The 18385-nt window shown below is 38.4% G+C and overlaps 1 protein-coding gene across 1 annotated transcript in view; it reads right to left on the reverse strand.

Moving 5' to 3' along the window:
* The window catches only part of LOC126988252 (lachesin-like), a 147888-nt gene extending 130075 nt beyond the window's left edge, over window positions 1-17813 (reverse strand). The window contains exon 1 of the mRNA XM_050846302.1: window positions 17683-17813. The gene's annotated coding sequence lies outside the window, so the exon portion shown is untranslated. The remainder of the gene's footprint in view (window positions 1-17682) is intronic.
* Window positions 17814-18385: the final 572 nt, after the last annotated feature.

Raw genomic sequence — 18385 nt, forward strand, 5'->3', positions numbered from 1 at the left:
ATAAAGAAGAAAAGAAGAGGAATGAATGAATATGGGAAAGAGATAAGGAAAATTGGAGGAGGAGGAGGAGGAGGAAAATGAGAGGAGGAAATATTGTGAAAGAGGAGAAAGTATAAGATAAAGAATGAGCAAATAAAGAAGGAGAAGAAGAGGAAGGAGGAGGAGGAGGAGGAGGAGGAGGACGAAAAAACGGAAAACAAAAAGAAAAAGAAAAAGAAAGGGTGAAGGAGGGGAGGAGGAGGAAGAGGAAAAGAAGAAGAAAATGATGTGAATAGGAGAGAAGGGAGAGAGGGAGAGGAAAGGACAGAGGGAAGAGGGGGAGTATTTAAGAGTGTTTCTGAGGTCACTTGGTCTCTCTCTCTCTCTCTCTCTCTCTCTCTCTCTCTCTCTCTCTCTCTCTCTCTCTCTCTCTCTCTCTCTCTCTCTCTCTCTCTCTCTCTCTCTCTCTCTCTCTCTCTCTCTGTATTTATCGGCCTCGTGTTCTACATTGATACATTGATTAATTTCAGGTTTGTTGAACAGCCCAGGTCCATTTAGCCGAAGCTCCAATACGGACGTTACTCGCTATTATGGACCACGAGCTAAACATGTGATTGCAGCCCCACCGCTATAAAAACAAGTATTATCAAACAATAATAAACAGTACTTAAGAGTTATTGGGCAGGCGGTGGCTGAGTGGTTAGCGTGCTGGTACTGCATTCACGACGTGGATTCGACGTGGGAAAAAGTTCAAGCAAAGCGATGCAATACCGACATCGGCAGGAGTTATTTCTCGAATAGAGTTGTCCGACACTGCAACAGCCTTCCTGCAGAAGTGGTTAGCGCAGAGACCATCAACTCCTTCAAGAGACGCATTGATCGCCACTTTGCTGCATCGGGAGTGAACTGAACGTGTCCAAGAGTAAGTACACAAGTGCTTTAATCCTTCCCTGCAAGCCACTCCCGCGGCTGACGGATTGATTGAATCACTGAGAGCAGGCAGCCTAGTAATGAGCCAACAGACTTTCTGCTGCCTGCTCGTCCGTGTTTCAATGTTTCCTCCTCCTCCTCCTCCTCCTCCCCCTCCTCCCCCACAAACCTTCACAAACAATTAAAAACCAGGTAAATAAGAGATGCTGCGTCGAGGCAAAGTTTAGCACCAAGTGACGCAGAGAAGCTTTAGATATTCTCTACTCTTATTTGGTCTTATTTTCGCTGTGTGAATCTTTACCTCTCTCTCTCTCTCTCTCTCTCTCTCTCTCTCTCTCTCTCTCTCTCTCTCTCTCTCTCTCTCTCTCTCTCTCTCTCTCTCTCTCTCTCTCTCTCTCTCTCTCTCTCTCTCTCTCTCTCTCTCTCTCTCTCTCTCTCTCTCTCTCTTTCAGGAAAACGCCAAAACAATTAGTCTTCAGGATTTAGCTTCAAAATGCCTTGAATCGCAAAATACAAGTTTATGAGAGAGAGAGAGAGAGAGAGAGAGAGAGAGACAATATGGAAGACAAGAGTTGAAAGCTAAAAATAAAATAAAAATCACCTCAAATAAAATGTAAATAAAGAAAAAAAATATAATAAACAGGAAAGGAAGAAAAGAAGAGAAAGAATTATTATGAAAACGAAAGGTGAGGGAGGGAGGGAAGGGAGAAAATTTGAGAGGAAAGAAGTGGAAAATTGGAGGAAGGGGAGAGAAGGGAAAAGAGGAGGAGGAGGAGGAGGAGGAGGAGGAGGAGGAGGAGGAAAATCACGTAATAGCAAGAGAGAATAAAATCAGACTGGTGGAATGAGAGAGAGAGAGAGAGAGAGAGAGAGAGAGAGAGAGAGAGAGAGACAGACAGACACACACACTCACACACAGACAGACAGACACGAAAATAGAGAGAGAGATATAGAGAGAGAGAGAGAGAGAGAGAGAGAGAGAGAGAGCGCAAAACAAAAGAAAATAGACCAGATGAAGCTAACTCGCTCTTTGGTAAACAAATAAAAAATTCAAGAGTGCGTTGCGTTGCGAGGGAGACAAAGTTCCATCCCTCGCGCAAATGGACTGGGAAGGGAGGGGTAAGGAAGAGGAAGGGAGGGGGAAGGGAGGGGGAAGGAAGAGGAAGGGAGGGGGAAGGGAGGGGGAAGGGAGGAAAGTGAGAGGGAAGGGGCAGAGGCGGTGAAGACTAGGAGGAGAGAAAAGAGGAGAAGAAGGGAGGGAAATGGATGGGGATTGGAGGGGTAAGGGAGAGGAAGGGGAAGGGAGGGAAAGAGGGAAGGGGTAGAGGTAGGGAGGATTTTTTTCCCTTTTCCCTATTTTCCCTTTTACCCCAAACACTCTATTATTTTCTTTCCCTTTTCCCTATTTTTCCTCTCCCTCTTTTCTCCCTCTTCCCAATCTACTCAATCTACTTTCCCCTTTCCCTTCACCTACTTTTCCATCACCGTTTTTCCTATTCTCTACTTCCCCTCCTTATTCTCCTCTTCCCCTCCCTCCCCTCTCCTTCCCCTTTCCCTTCGCTCCTCTCTGCTTTTCCTCTCTTCCCCTCCTTTCCCTCATCTCCTCTTAATCCAGTATCTACTCTCTCTTTTTCCTCACTCACTCTCCTTTCCTCCTTTCTACTTTCCTCTCCTCTTCTCTCTCTTTTTATTCTTTATTTTCCTGATATTTCTTTTCCATCATGGTACTTTCCCTTCCTTCCCTTTCCGTCCCCTTACTGTTGTTTTCTTTCCCTAAATCCAGTACATTAATCTTTTCCTTTTGTTTTTTCTTTCATTTCCTTTTATTTTCGTATTTTCCTTTCCTTTTCAAAACTCCTTTCCTCCTTTTCCATAACTCAAAATATCCATCTTTTCCTCTCTATTCTCCTTTCCTTTTCTTTTTCTTTTTTTGTAATTCCATCTTCCTTTCATCTTTTTTTCCTCTTTTCCTTTATTTCCCTTGACTTAACATACACATCTTTTCCTTTCTATTTTCCATTCCTTTCCTCTCTCCCCTTTCCTCCTCCCTTCCTCTCTTTCCCTCCTATCTTCCTTAAACCCAACACACTTATCGTCTCTCTCTCTCTCTCTCTCTCTCTCTCTCTCTCTCTCTCTCTCTCTCTCTCTCTCTCTCTCTCTCTATCTCTCTCTATCTATCTATCTATCTATCTCTATCTCTCTATTTCTCTATCTCTCTCTATCTATCTCTCTATCTCTCTCTCTCTATCTATCTATCTATCTCCATATCATTATTACCTCATCTCTCAGCCTCTCACAAACTCATCAGTGATCAAGGAGGCTTCCCAGTGTCTTGTCACGAACGTAAACACAAGCAATTAATTATCAGTCAAATGAGAGACTTGAACCAGCTGTCTATTTTTTTTTTAGGGGGCACTGGGTTAAAAATGTGGATTGCGAATATGGAGAGAGAGAGAGAGAGAGAGAGAGAGAGAGGGTGGGCGGGTGTGTGTGTGTGTGTGTGTGTGTGTGTGTGTGTGTGTGTGTGTGTGTCCCAGGGTATATAAAAAGCAGTAGAATTGGTTAGTAAAGGTTGTAAAGTTTAGGGCATACGCTATAACTGCGCGTGGCCTCAGTGTTCATCTCCGTCACATTGTGTTAACCTTATTATAAACTGTGAACTGTGCGCAAAGGTACAACATGTTAACCAATTGACTACGGATTTCCTACAGTCAAACCTCACCAAGCTACAGAAATGGAACAAAAAGTGTCTGGTACAATTCAATGAAGATAAATGTAAAGTCCTGCACCTTGGGAGGGGATATCCAGCACACCAATACCACATGGGAAACACTCCACTATCCACCACAGAGGCAGAGAAAGACCTGGGAGTGTATGTTACCAGGCTACCAGTGAAGGGATATCCAGCACACCAATACCACATGGGAAACACTCCACTATCCACCACAGAGGCAGAGAAAGACCTGGGAGTGTATGTTACCAGGCTACCAGTGAAGGGATATCCAGCACACCAATACCACATGGGAAACACTCCACTATCCACCACAGAGGCAGAGAAAGACCTGGGTGTGTATGTTACCAGGCTACCAGTGAAGGGATATCCAGCACACCAATACCACATGGGAAACACTCCACTATCCACCACAGAGGCAGAGAAAGACCTGGGAGTGTATGTTACCAGGCTACCAGTGAAGGGATATCCAGCACACCAATACCACATGGGAAACACTCCACTATCCACCACAGAGGCAGAGAAAGACCTGGGAGTGTATGTTACCAGGCTACCAGTGAAGGGATATCCAGCACACCAATACCACATGGGAAACACTCCACTATCCACCACAGAGGCAGAGAAAGACATGAGTTACCAGGCTACCAGTGAAAGCCAAATCCGTGCCAATCGCAGCGGACGGGTTAACGAGAGGAGAAGGAAAAAAAAAAGTATTGTATGAATCCTTGTAAACTGTAAACTGTAAACATAGGTAGACTGAGCCAAGGAGAAGAGGAAGAAAAATATAAAAGTAAAAAGAAAAAAAAGAAATGTAAAAGTTAAATAAAAAATAAAGTATTGTATTAGTCATTATAGACTGGAAAGTATAAGAAGAAGGACCCAGAGCTAAAGAGAAGAGGAAGAAAAACAAAAGGAGAAGAAAAATACATATGAGTAGAAGTGAAATAGAAATGAAAGTATCGCATTAATCTTACTTTTTTTTTGTTTTGTTTTTTTACAGCAAAGGAGACAGTGCAAAGGCGTAAAAAAAAAATATATATATATGAAAATAAAAAAAAGCCCGCGACTTACTGCTCCTAAATAGAGTAAAATGACCAGAAAGTAATCACAGAAAAAGAAATAAAAGAGAAAAAAAATGTGTTAATCCCTTTCAGCCGCCGCCATTGTTGCGTACATTGTTATTTTGTTATTCAGTTGAGTCTCCCTCCGTGTCATCACAAACAAACGAACAAACAAACAGGGCACCTCTCCTCCCGAAATTGACCTCTCTTTCGGCCACTCCTCTAACCCTTTTTAGGAGCAGTGAGTAGCGGGCTTTTTTTTTTAACATGTAACCTTTTTTTATGTCCTTGAAATGACTCCTCTGCTAAAAAAAAAAAAAAAAAAAATTACAGCAATGATTAGAAGAGAAAAAAAGTCGATCTGAGTGAGCAAATATAAAACGAGGATTTGTCTCGGAGTCTCACAAGTTATCCTCCGTTAAAATCACCTTAATCCTGTATGTTATTTTCCTTGTTATTCGTATGATTTCAAACACTCGAATCACAGTAAAGAAAAAACCACGTTCATCTGAGAGACCAAAAACAGAGGATGTGTGATTTTTCATTGTATTTTTGTATCTCCATTCCTTCATCCCCTTCACTGGTAAACTATGGAACAGCCTTTCTTCGTCTGTGTTTCCTCCTGCCTATGACCTGACCTTTTTGAAGAAGAGTATATCAGGACACCTCTCCACCCTAAATTGACCTGTCTTTTGGGTACTCTTACATTTTACTTTTAAGGGAGCAGTGAGTAGCGGGCTCTTTTTTCTACACTCTTTTTGTTGCCCTTGAGGCGTGTCCTTCTTGCAAAAAAAAATCCCTTATCTTCCCACTCCTTCCTATTTCCTCTTCTCTCCCATATTTCATCTCTCCTCTCTCCACTCCTTCCCACCCCATTTTCCTTCTTTGGGAGCGGCGGGTAGCGGGCTTCTCCTTTGTTGTAAAAAAAAAAAGTTATTTTCGGCGACTATCCAGGTGAGGACCCAGGTGAGAAGGGGTGAACGGAGGGAGCATTAATCCAAGCTAACAGGCAGCCGAGAAAAACAAGGCCAGCAACACGGGTCATCCATTACGTTTTGTACGGAAAAAAAAAGGAAAAAAAAGTAGTTAAATAAAATGATGGAATAAAAAATGAGGGTGACTGAAATAAACGGACTCACACCAAGCAACACGAAAACAACAAATACACAACAACAATAACAACAGGTCAGATTTAGAGAGCATAAAAGGGAAAACAGTAAAATTAAATAAAGAAACGTATTGAAAATGTTAAGCTAAAAAAAGATATGGAAGGGAAAGAAACAGAACGAAATATGATGAAAATTGAGTTGATATAAAAAAAAAATACACAACAACAATAACAACAGGTCAGATTTAGAGAGAATAAAAGGGAAAACAGTGGATAAAGAAACGTATTGAAAATGTTAAGCTAAAATTAGATATGGAAGGGAAAGAAACAGAAGGTAATAAGATGAAAATTAAAGGTTAAGATATAAAACAAACAAACAAATACACAGCAGCAATGAAAACAGGTCAAATTTAGGGAGAATAAAAGGGAAAACAGTAAATAAAGAAACGTATTGAAAATGTTAAGCTAAAATTAGATATGGAAGGGAAAGACACAGACGTAATATCATGAAAATTGAGTTGATATAAAAAAAAAATACACAACAACAATAACAACAGGTCAGATTTAGAGAGAATAAAAGGGAAAACAGTGGATAAGGAAACGTATTGAAAATGTTAAGCTTAAAAAAGATATGGAAGGGAAAGAAACAGAAGGTAATAAGATGAAAATTAAAGGTTAAGATATAAAACAAACAAACAAATACACAGCAACATTGAAAACAGGTCAAACTTAGAGAGAATAAAAGGGAAAACAGTAAACAAAGAAACGTATTGAAAATGTTAAGCTAAAATTAGATATGGAAGGGAAAGGAACAGAACGAAATATCATGAAAATTGAGTTAAGATATAAAAAAAAATACACAACAATAATAACAACAGGTCAGATTAAGAGAGAATAAAAGGGAAAACAATAAATAGAGAAACGTATTGAAAATGTTAAGCTAAAAAAAGATATGGAAGGGAAAGAAACAGAACGAAATATCATGAAAATTGAGTTGATATAAAAAAAAAATACACAACAACAATAACAACAGGTCAGATTTAGAGAGAATAAAAGGGAAAACAGTAAACAAAGAAACGTATTGAAAATGTTAAGCTAAAAAAAGATATGGAAGGGAAAGAAACAGAACGAAATATGATGAAAGTTGAGTTAAGATAAAAAAAAAAAAAACTTATGTATATTTCTTTTCCTCAATGTTAACTCTCTTAGTCTCTTTCCCAACCCTTCTTACTTTCCCCCCACTCTTCCTTACCCATGCAACTCCCTCTCCAAATGACTCCCCTTTCCTACTTGTCCTTCTCTCCTTCCTCTCCTTCCCTCTCATCCTCATCCTTCCTTCCCCATCGCCTCACTTCTCTCTCTTCTCACCTGTCCTGTCCGTCTTCTATCACCCTCTTCTTTTTTCTTCCTTTCGTCTTCTCTTCCTTTTCATCTCTTCCTCATAATTCCACCTCCAATTTCTCCTCCTCCTCCTGCTCCTCCTTCGCCCTCTCCTCCACAATTCTTCTCTTCAATACTTTGCTCTCTCCCCATCTCGCTTATCATTCCTCTTCTCCTCCTCCTCCTCCTCCTCCTCCTCAAACCTGCACCCCACCTCTCCTCTTCAACACTGTGTCTCTCCCCATCTCGCATATCATTCCTCCTCCTCCTCCTCCTCCTCCTCCTCCCTCAGGCACACAAGTAGCCACGCTGTCCTGTTAATTCCCAAAGTTTGTTTTCAACTTTTGAGTTTTGTTGTGGAAGTTAGATTTTTGAAGGATGTGAGGAACGTGCCTCTGCCTCGGTCTTCCTCTGGGGCCTCCTCCTCTTCCTCCTCTTCCTCTTCTTCCTCCTCCTTCATCTCTGTCTGTCCTGTTCCTCCCTCGTTTTCTTCTCTCCCTCTTCGTCCTCGTCAAACTCCTCCTACCTCTCTTTCTTTCCTTTTTCTTTATTTCTCTTTTTCTTTTTTTCTATCCTTCATTCTCTCTTAATCCTTGTCATGCTTTCTCCTCCACCTCCTCCTCCTCTTCCTCCACCTTGTTTTATCCTCTCCCTCCTCCGCCATTCTCTCCTTTTCTTCCTCCTCCTCCTCCTCATCCTGTTCTTCCTCTTTTGCTAACCTCTGTATTCTCGTCTTTCTCCTCCTCTTCTACATACTTGCTCTCCTCCTCCTCCTCCTCCTCCTCCTCCTCCTATTTTTTCACTTTGATTAGCCTTCGTTTACTAATCTTTCTCTCCTCTTTTACATACTCTCTCTCTTCCTTCTCCTCCTCCTCCTCCTGAAAAAAAAAATTAAAAAACGAAGAAAGAAAATCTTGAAAAATATATAAAAACAAGTACAAATAAATAAAATCCTAATAGCGATGTAAATAATTAAATAAAGTCACTCACTGTATCAATCGGTGCGATTGCTAATGTAAATGGTAATACGACGAACGAAAAATGAAAAAATAAATAAATCTAAATAACTTTTTTATTTTCGTATTTAGATTGTTTATCGCCTGTTTCACCCGTCAACCGCGCCGGGTTAGAAGAGAAAAAACGTTATTTGTATAGCGTGCTCATCGTATTTACAATTTTAATAATTTAAAAAAAGCCAGTACAAAAGCAAGCTCCCAAACAAAAGAAAAATAAAAAAAAAAAAAAAAAAAATAATCAAACATCATAAAAAAAACCGCTTCACATTCAATAAATCTATTCAAAAACTTGTTAATCAAGTTCCGTCCAATTTTGTAAAGATTTGCAAATGTCAAACAATCACAAAAGTCCAATTAGTCCTGACACGATTTGACAGCCTGAATTCGATCGTTTGTGATTAATATGGGAGACATAATGACAGATCAGGACATTTTAATAATATAATAAATTAATATATAAAATATAAATAAAATTAATCCACTTTTCCGTGTGTTAACTTTTTTTACTACTTTTTTTTGAATTTTTTTACTATATTTTTGAGGTGTTCGATGAAAGCCATACAGTAGATAAGGATTTATAAAGGTCTCTCCCTATTACAGAAAAACGTAGAAAAAAAAAAAAACGGGTTCGGAGAATAAAACAAAAATTTCTAGATAGAAGAATTCTTCTAAAAAAAAAAAAAAAAAAAAAAAAAAATTCAGCCAGCCAAACGAAGAAACGAATGCGAATCTAATAGAAGTGTTTAAAATGTTCAAAGGATTCAGTGATATTAATCCGGAAGATTACAATTGATCGATCAAATAGAACAAGAAGAAATCACAATTTGAAGATAAGTGGTAAAAGATTCTCGTCGCACGAAGCTAAACACTTCTTCAATCGAGTTGTTAATGTTTGGAACTCTTTACCCTGTGATGTCGTGATAGTACAACAGTTACGGCCTTCAAGAATAGATTAGAGAAGTACTTTGAATCCAATCAGCAACTAAGATATTACTCATTGTCGTAGTAACGTTAAGTTCTTTCGAATACTGGTGTCCTTGTCCGCTTTTATCGCCCGGTTAGTGGTAGCAGTAATGGTAGTTCTTTCCTCTTTCCTACATATTTTCCATGCAGTTTTCCTATGCTGCATGTTGGCCTTCATCTTCCATCTTTGATTAGATAGTTAGTGTAGCTTGTCACAAACAGCCTCGTAAGGACAATCAGGTCTGCTGTTGTTTGTTCTTGCTTTGTGTTCATTTGTGTTCCTCCTCCTCCTCGGCCAGTCTACGTGCCCGCGTCCTCCTCTTAAAGTTAATTGATTCTCCTCCATTTCCTTATCTTCCCTTGCATTCTTTCCTCATTTTCTCCTCTTCCTCCTCTTCCTCCTCCTCGCTGATATCTTGCTTAAACACACACACACACACACACACACACACACACACACACACACACACACACACACTAGATTAGATATATTTGCTGCCGCGCGAAAAGTGATTGAGAGTTGACGTATATATTAGGTTTGCATCGCAGTGAATTTGTGTTGTATTTATTGAGTTTGTATAAGTTTAGCATGACGGACTGAACGAACGAATAACTGAAGCGATCTCTACTTATTTATTTTATTCTAATTGTCCTTTTTCCTACTTTTCCTGTCTTCTTCTCACGCCTCAAAACTACTTTCCTACTTATTCGATTCTTCTCTTCCCTCTTCTTCTTCCTCTTCTCTTTTCTTAACTTCTTCTTTTCCTCTATTTTCCCCTTTCACCTAACTATCACTTCCTGTTTATTCGATTCTTCTCTTCCTCTTCTTCTTCCTCTTCTCTATTTCTTAACTTCTTTCCCTCTATTTTTCCCCTTTCACCTAACCAACAATTCCCTGCTTATTCGATTCTTCCCTTCCTCTTCTTCTTCCTCTTCTCTTTTCTTAACTTCTTCTTACCCTCTATTTTCCCCTTTCACTTAACCATCCCTTCCCTCCTTATTCGATTTTTCCCTTCCTCTTCTTCTTCCTCTTCTCTTTTCTTTACTTCTTCTTTCCCTCTATTTTCCCCTTTCACCTAACCATCCCTTCCCTCCTTATTCGATTTTTCTCTTCCTCTTCTTCTTCCTCTTCTCTTTTCTTTACTCCTTTCTCTCTATTTTTCCCTTTTCTTCCCTATTCTTTTTCTTCTCTATTTCTTTACTCCTTTCCCTTTTTACCCCTTTCACCTAACCCCCACTTCATTGATCATTTGCTCTATTCTCCTTCCTCTTCTTACTAAATTCTTTTATTTCTCTCTTTCCCTCGTTTTATCCACTTTCCTCCACCTGCCTACCACCTCCCACCTACTCTCTTTCCACCCACGTAAAGGAATGAATGCAACGCCGGTTAAAACACAAGTGGGTAGGCCTTCGGAAACGTGAGTAGGCCTATAGGCAATGGAATAGATAAAGATTGAATTCCATAACTACGCGAGGCACTGTGATGAGCTAACAGATGAATAAAATAATCATAATAATTAACTGCTCTCTTTATAGCACCGACGAGTAAAAATGGAATAAGCTTTTAGGTTTAATACTGGAAGATAAAATGATTGTTCAATCTCACAAAGACGCAAAGGAATAAAACGAACAAATAAAATATGTTCACACGATTTTATTTAATCTTCAGTGATGCCAAGTGAGAGGAGATTAACGCTCAAAAACCTTTAGTGTTGAAATATGTATCGATACTAGAACGCTGCGGGGAAGGAAACTGTTGCTTTACCGAGAATGTGAAACTAATGCAGCTAGCCTTATTTTATGTTTAGCAAAGCCGATTAAATTTCAGTAGCGAGAAAAAATAGAATCCCAAATGCTACAATTATGAAAAGCGATGGATTGAACTAAAATATAAAATAATGCACGATATATTTTTCTTTCAGAGCATATAATATTCCAACTTCAGTGGTGGTATAATTAACAAAGCCGATTAAATTTCAGTAGCGAGAAAAAATGGAATCCCAAATGCTACAATTATGAAAAGCGATGGATTGAACAAAATGTAAAATAATGCAGGATAATTTTTTTAGAGCATATAATATTCCAACTTCAGTGGTGGTATAATTAACAAAGCCGATTAAATTTCAGTAGCGAGAAAAAATAGAATCCCAAATGCTACAATTATGAAAAACGATGGATTGAACAAAATGTAAAATAATGCAGGATAATTTTTTTCAGAGTATATAATATTCCAACTTCAGTGTTGGTATAATTAACGAAGCCGATTAAATTTCAGTAGCGACAAAAAATTGAATCCCAAATGCTATAATTATGAAAAGCGATGGATTGAACTAAAATATAAAATAATGCACGATATATTTTTCTTTCAGAGCATATAATATTCCAACTTCAGCGGTGGTATAATTAACAAAGCCGATTAAATTTCAGTAGCGACAAAAAATTGAATCCCAAATGCTACAATTATGAAAAGCGATGGATTGAACTAATATATAAAATAATGCACGATATATTTTTTTTTCAGAGCATATAATATTTCAACTTCAGTGGTGGTATAATTAACAAAGCCGATTAAATTTCAGTAGCGAGAAAAAATGAAATACCAAATGCTACAATTATGAAAAGCGATGGATTGAACTAATATATAAAATAACGCACGATATATTTTTCTTTCAGAGCATATAATATTCCAACTTCAGTGGTGGTATAATTAGCAAAGCCGATTAAATTTCAGTAGCGAGAAAAAATTGAATCCCAAATGCTACAATTATGAAAAGCGATGGATTGAACAAAATGTAAAATAATGCAGGATAATTTTTTTCAGAGTATATAATATTTCAAATTCAGTGGCGGTATAAACAAATATAATCAAGTATCACAACCACGCAAGGCAATGAATGAAGCTAGAATATATGAAGCTAGAATGTCAAACCCGATGGAGAGAAGGCTATGAGTTCAGAATCTTCTATAGTGGAATATGTAACGAGGATATATGAATTTGCAATGAATCAAACTAAAATCTAAAATGATTAACCCAGTAGCAGCGGGGATCATGTTTCTTAATGGTCCCTCCAGGCGAGAAAAATGAGAAAAAATCATCACTCACACAGACCATTTCATAATATATATCAAAGCATTTGTGATCAGATTATGTATCATCTATTTTGGGGGTTTATATCATGGCACAAATTTGGCCCGTCGCTGCTACCGGGTTAAGATATCTTGACTTCCATTAAAGTTAGCGAAGGCGATTGAAAAGAGAGTAAATATGAAATAGGACTTAAGTAGAGCAATATGTAACGAGATAACTGTGATGTACTCTTACCGCTACACGAGAGATACAGGACTTAGACGTAAATTCAACTATAGCGTCAAGTAATAATCAAGGCTTCTCTTATTTTCGAGCATAGCCGACTGAAATGTTACCAAACTTTCCGTGGTTGGAACATAAAAGATTATCTAATTTCACAACCACGACAAATAGAAAGAAAACAATCTAAAATATGAAAATACGCAATTAGATATATTTCATTCATGTGAATTTCGTTTTACAGCGCTGATTGGAAAGCGAATAAGCTTGCACGGAGGAGGTGGAGGAGGAGGAGGAGGAGGAGAAAGAGGAAGGAGGAAGAAGAGTCAAGGGAGGCGGTATAGCAGGAACAGCGACCCGATAATGAAAGATGAAAAAAGTTGGAGAATGAAAAAAATAAAATGAAGAACTTGATATATATTATTCATGTGTATATTATTTTTTTATGGCGCTGATTGAACGGCGAATATGCTTACAGCGAGGAGGAGGAGGAGGAGGAGGAGGAGGAAGGAGGAAAAGGAGTAAATGGAGCCGGTATATAATGAAAGATGAAAAAAGTTGAAGAATGAAAAAATTAAAATGAAGAACTAGATATATTTTATTCATGTGTATATCATTTTTTTATGGCGCTGATTGAACGGCGAATATGCTTACAGCGAGGAGGAGGAGGAGGAGGAGGAGGAGGAGGAAGAAGAGTAAATGGAGCCGGTATATAATGAAAGATGAAAAAAGTTGAAGAATGAAAAAATTAAAATGAAGAACTAGATATATTTTATTCATGTGTATATTATTTTTTTATGGCGCTGATTGAACGGCGAATATGCTTACAACGAGGAGGAGGAGGAGGAGGAGGAGGAAGGAGGAAGAAGAGTAAATGGAGCCGGTATATAATGAAAGATGAAAAAAGTTGAAGAATGAAAAAATTAAAATGAAGAACTAGATATATTTTATTCATGTGTATATTATTTTTATGGCGCTGATTGAACGGCGAATATGCTTACAACGAGGAGGAGGAGGAGGAGGAGGAGGAGGAGGAGGAGGAGGGACATAGAACGTGATAGAATACCGTGTCTTTTTTTTTTGTGTATTTTTATCCTCACTGCTTTCAAATAACTGTAAGCAATGAATTCAGTTTATCATAAAATCACCCAATATATATTTTTTTTCTTATATTTAATTTGCGTGAATATTTCGTTTTCATTATCTCTGCTTCGTATAAATGATTTTCCCCGATTAGTTTCCTCATCGTTTCAGTCAACATTTTTATAGTTACAGTCGTTCCTTCTATCTCTCTCCTTCTATACATTTGTTTCCACGAAATTTCCATTCCAACACATTTTTTCAATTAAATACTGCTGGTGTTCTCTTTCAAATTTGCTCCTCCTATTCCTTTTAATTATTACCCTCATGGATTCTACTGTATTAATAATTTTTTTTTTTCCACCGATTGCAAATGTCTAAGTTTCCCACAGATGTTTCCTTTCAATGCACGTAACTTTTAAAAGGTTTCCTCATAATTATTAGTGAGCTTTATCTTTCACCTTCTTCGTTTCGCTACTTCTTTTAAACATTCTTTTTATTATATAACATACATTCTCTCTCTCTCTCTCTCTCTCTCTCTCTCTCTCTCTCTCTCTCTCTCTCTCTCTCTCTCTCTCTCTCTCTCTCTCTCTCTCTCTCTCTCTCTCTCTCTCGTTCGCCTCACACTCTACTTAAGGTCAAGGTCAAGGACACACACACACACACACACACACACATTCTATCGGGACTGGTGTGAAAAAGTAATGTTAGTTAGTAGTAGTAGTAGTAGTAGTAGCAGTAGTAGTAGTAGCGAATGTAAGTTTCCTTTAAACGTATAGATTTCCGTTCTTATCTACCTTTCCGACATCGATTTAAGAATGAGACTTCTGAGAGAGAGAGAGAGAGAGAGAGAGAGAGAGAGAGAGAGAGAGAGAGAGAGAGAGAGAGAGAGAGAGAGAGAGAGAGAAACATTTACACAGATATATACATAGATTGAAGCGTACGAACACACACACAAAAAAACGCACGTAACCATTTCAACTGCAATATTCTACACACACACACACACACACACACACACACACACACACACACACACACACACACACATAAAAAAATACATCATTAACTCGAGAAAAAAAAAACCGAACATATAAATAAAAAAAAAATAACTATATATCATCCTCACACAGCAAATCCACATTCCATTTCCCATTATTCTGTTTTGACTCTGAACGAACAAAAAAAAGCAATCAAACAAACAAACAAACAAACAAACACGTATTCCTGTGACTTGCCTACCAAACGAAATCAAATAAATAAAAAATATCGCCAAGTTCATTAGTCACAGAATTGGATATTACATTAAACTTATTATTACTTGCCTTTTATGTTTTATTAATTCGTTTTATTAATTATCATCTGTTGTTTTTATTGTAGTATTATTTCTTCAGTGTTATGTTATTTGAGTCAGTCTTTGTCACTAATTATTTTCCTTTTTTTATCTATGTATTTTTTTGTCTTTTTCTATATATATGTTTGTAGTTATATCATCAAAGTCTATCAGCATATCTTTATTACCTTTTCCCTTCATTGTGTCTCATCTCTCATATCTAGTCGCTGTTTCTGTTGCGTCATCTCCATTGAGTCCTATTGTCATTCCTTTTCCTCCTTTTCCTATCCCTCACATCCCATTCCTCCTGGTGAGTCGCCTCCTTTGAGTCCAATTATACCTCATCCTCATCCTCCTTTTCCTATCTCTCACATCCCATTCCTCCTATTCCTTCCCTGTTAAGTCTTTTATAAGCCATCTCTCCATCTGCTACTTGATCTTCCTTTCTTTCTCCGTTTTTATTATGAGAACACATTTTTCATTGTTTCATCGTTCAAGACATTGCTATTGGTGACATTCTCTTTTTTTATCATATTCTTCGTTATACAACACCATTAAGTACGAAAGAATTAATAAACTATACATAATATTCCAACCCACTATAGTCTGTTCACTTAAGTCTGACCGGCGCAATAGGCGTGGACATAAAAAAAATAAACTTGTCTCATTTGTTCACTGTTCACCTCCCAAGTCATAATATGAGTGCTCATTTTTCTGCGTACGGTAACATGTGAGTTTTCTCAGACGTGTTCTATGCTCTGCTTACGTTCCCGGCGAGAGAGAAAACAGTTGTCTACATTTAAAGTCTATTTTTTTCTCTCTACAACGGCCGCTGGTATTACTGTCTTGTATGTAAAAAAGCAACGAGAAGTGTGTTCAGTAATATTACAACGGCCGCTGGTATTACTGCCTTGTATATAAATAAGCAACGAGAAGTGTGTTCAGTAATTCTACAAATCACAAATGCTACCTTTGTAACAATAACGATAACTTTTTTTCGATGTTAAATCATTCAAAACCAGGAAGTAATGCATTAGTCTATCAGAACAAAAGACATACGCTGCCCATTCGTCTACATTTATTGCTCGTGATTGCTACAGCATTTCATCAACACACGACTATATTAATGCAATCACAGGACACGTGCAAGAGTACATAAAGTTACTTCTCTCCGAATTAATCATCAGTAAGTGTAAAGTAAAATAATTAAAAAACGTTAACTTTTCACCGTTTCGTAAAATTTGGGCGACTTTATATTCCTCTTCTACAACAGCGACAATAAACATTAATTTCCGATGCACTCTTGTCTGAAAACGTGAACCTGTTAACGGTGCTTTCGGGCAGTCTCACCAGTTGGGTAGGCGGTGGCTGAGTGGTAGCGTGCTGGCCCCACATTCACCGCATGAAGGACGACGCGAGTTCGAATCCCCACGCTGCCTTTTTATTGTGCTATTGCGTGACTGTAATTCCATTGCCTACAAACGGCGGTGTGGGGTGTGAGGGAGGGCATGATGAAGTGATTGATTTAAATTAGTCCGCCTTTCTTCGTTTTCTCTAAATCCCTGCTTCTACATTCTCTAGTTTGGCTCCAAGCAGTGTCACGCATAAACCACGCCTCGGCCGTGTCTCCTCCCACAAACCTGCGTATGACTTGACTTGGTGTATATAGACTTAGATCATAATAGCGAGCCAATCGATCCACGAGTATTATATATGTCTTTCTTTACAGTGGTGCAGAAGTTATTCTCCCCGTCACAGCTTGGGAATGGTCAGGCAAAGGGTGCTTACTTATTTATTTCTGACTATCAGGGGTGACAGCGTAACATTATAGATCCCATGCACAAAGGTCGGTATGCTCAGACGCTCCGCCCTTTAGCTATTCCCAAAGGTCGAAATGGAGATTGATCGGGGTCTAACGAGTGTCACTTTAGGTTCATGGTACAGAAGAATGGTCAAACTACTATCAGGGTCATGAAACTACCCGTGGAAATGCTAACGACTAGTACGACGGCCTTGTCAAACCACCCAAATGTGTCTGTGTGTCTGTATATGCCTCGAAATGTTTAAGAAAATGACCCTTGTATAGTTATTTAAGCCTGGATAGTACATGTGACAACGTCCAAAGCATTATAGAACTCGTGAACGTGTATCGGAGGTCCCGCGTGGTTTTCTCAGCTGTTATTGCAGGGGGTAACTTAAGTAAACTTTGATAAAACAGTTAACAGACGGATACCATACGTTTAGAGACTAGCCAAATGTCATAACTTATCAAGGTGCAGCAAATATATATAGAAAAAAAATGTGTTCGACTTGGGATATAAAAATACTTCGATCAAGAATAAGAGGTCATACATAAAATAGATAATTCAACATGTTTTATTACCCGGGAGGATATGAGGGCAAGGGAGTGCCTGCAATCTTGTGAATAGTTTTTTTAGCTGTGGTGGTGGTGGGTGATGGTGAGTCAGGTGGAGGTGGGTGTTGGTGAGTCAGGAGGTGGAGGTGGGTGTTGGTGAGTTAGGTGGAGGTGGGTGTTGGTGAGAGTGAGAAAGCACAAAAAGGAGTCGAGATAAATTACAAAACGAGTCTAGAGAAAGCAAGGTTAAGATTCGTTTTAGGTCCGTGCCAGTATCTCATTACCTACCTTATGAAACATCAGTATCTCTTCATATATCTTTTCTACAAACCTTCAACAGTCATGGAAACGCTTTGAAAATCCAATTCAAGGACTAATACGAATCTTTACCGAAAGCAAATAAGATCTTTACAAAAAATGCACCCGCCCATAACTTACCTACGTTTCCACGGCCTCGTCAACGTTCACCCTCACCCCGCGCGCAAACACTGAGGTCAATGTATTTCCACCACAAACAGGAGAAACACTACAAGAGGAGAAACGTTTGCACCCAGCATAGACGTTTTCAGATGATGACGTCACACCACAACAAAGCATTCGAGTCGGAAATTATTTTACCTATAGAGTTACAACAGTTTGATTTGATGTCCCCATTTTGAGTCACAAATTATTTTACGTATAGAGTTACAACAGTTTGATTTGATGTCCCTATTTCAATAAGGACATAATAAGGACAATGAAGCATGGCCGTTCTCAGCTGATGACGTCACACCAAAACAAAGCATTCGAGTCACAAATTATTTTACCTATTGAGTTACAACAGTTTGATTTGATGCCCCTATTTCAAGTTCACATCACATACACAATTATTTATATTTTCCTGTCATTGTGGCGCGAAACAGTGGCTTTATATACGAGTTTACAGGTTAAATAAACGAACATTGTTTTTTGTTTAATCACAGTGGCCCCAAACAATGACTGTCTATGTGTTTCATTAATATTTAAGCCCTAGGAAACATTGATAGCCTAATAGGAAAAGCCACGCATAGGTATAAATTGTTTCTTTGATAATAGGCTATAAAAATGCTTCCCAGGCGTTCGTATTGAGATAGCAGATCAAAACAATCGGTTAGGGATACAG

Source organism: Eriocheir sinensis, chromosome 68 (assembly GCF_024679095.1).
Source record: "Eriocheir sinensis breed Jianghai 21 chromosome 68, ASM2467909v1, whole genome shotgun sequence".
Taxonomy (NCBI): Eukaryota; Metazoa; Arthropoda; class Malacostraca; order Decapoda; family Varunidae; genus Eriocheir; species Eriocheir sinensis.